The following is a 1431-nucleotide window of genomic DNA, read 5'->3' as shown; positions in this document are numbered from 1 at the left end:
GTCCCAGCTAGTTAGGAGGCTAAGGTGGGAGGATCATTTGAGCCGGGGAGGCAGAAGCTGCAGTGAGCCAAGATCGCACCATTGCACTCCAGCCTGAGCAACAGAGTGAGACCATCTCAAAAAATAAAAAATTGCAGTGATGTGTCCCTTCTCTGGACCAGGCTTATCCAAACTTCTCTCAAATGTTCCTCTCTTTCCTAATCTGCAGAGTGGGTGGTAGGGCCTGGGGCCACCAGTTAAAGAATCAGAGCCTCTCTCTCAACTGAGGCGCAGAATGACTTTATGAAGCAAATAAGCAAATCACACACACACACACCTCAATCCCTGCCGCTCTGCTGTGCCCCTTGGGAAATACATATAGGCTCACCATTGAGAAAATGCTGGGGCAGGGTGGTCCTTCACTAATCCACCCTGTCCTCACTCCTCCTACCCAGCCGAAGGCCTTGCTTCCACTTCTAACAAAGAAGAACGGAAATGTATTCTGTTTTCCTTTAAATAATAGATACCAGCTTCCCATAGCCTGAGTAATTAGGGCTTACTGATACCGGTTGTCATCAAGGAGATGAGCTCTCACCTGATGTGAGAGCAGCAGTCATTAGGGCCTCCAGCCTCTAAAACTCAGCGTGGAGGGCAAGGTCTGAGGGCCTGGGGGCAAAGGAAGCTCACAGACTCCAGCTCAAGACCTCTGCCTTTCCACGTTCCCTACAGAATTATATTCTAATGGAATGTGTTTTTCTGCCTAAAAGTCTTTTATTGCACTTCCTTAAGTTTCTATAACAAAAATAGGTGTGTACATTGAAGTAAAAAAAAATATTTCCTTTGATCTTAAAGCTCTGAATTTAATTTTTTTTCTGGATTAAATTTTCTTTACCATTGTGATCAGTGAACAGTTGATCAAAGTACCTAAATATTACATATTTTAAGTCATTAAACAGAAAGTAATATAAAATATAAATGAAATATATTGAGAATGAAGCTTCTGAAAGGTGAATGGTACTATTTGCTTAATACTTTAGAGGGTTTTGCAACTTTTAATGTATCTGTAGATAATAGTCTGAGACTAATTTGGCATTGATTTTATTCCCATTTTCGTTTTTTGTTTATATATATATATATATATACAATTGTGAAAAACTTGTTCACATAAATAGAAATGGAAAGGAATTCGGGCATAGAAATATTATTCAATTCTCTGAACAACTTCTCAGTTTTACTGATAAAATTATTGTGAATGCTTTACCACTAGAAATAAGGAACTTTCTTAGTCCATCTGTCATTGAAAAAAATCACTTGATTAGCTGCCAGGTGAGAAACAAATAACCTGATTATTTCCTCCTTCAACTGAAAACTCTCTGGTTTGCAAAGGAGCCTATCAGACCATCATTCACTTTCTCAACATTCCCACTGCTACCATTTGCTTTCTTTCCTTTT

Source organism: Cebus imitator, unplaced genomic scaffold (genome assembly GCF_001604975.1).
Source record: "Cebus imitator isolate Cc_AM_T3 unplaced genomic scaffold, Cebus_imitator-1.0 Scaffold55, whole genome shotgun sequence".
In the NCBI taxonomy this organism is placed as follows: domain Eukaryota; kingdom Metazoa; phylum Chordata; class Mammalia; order Primates; family Cebidae; genus Cebus; species Cebus imitator.
The sequence above is the reverse complement of the archived record's forward strand: the minus strand, read 5'-3'. Positions refer to the sequence as shown.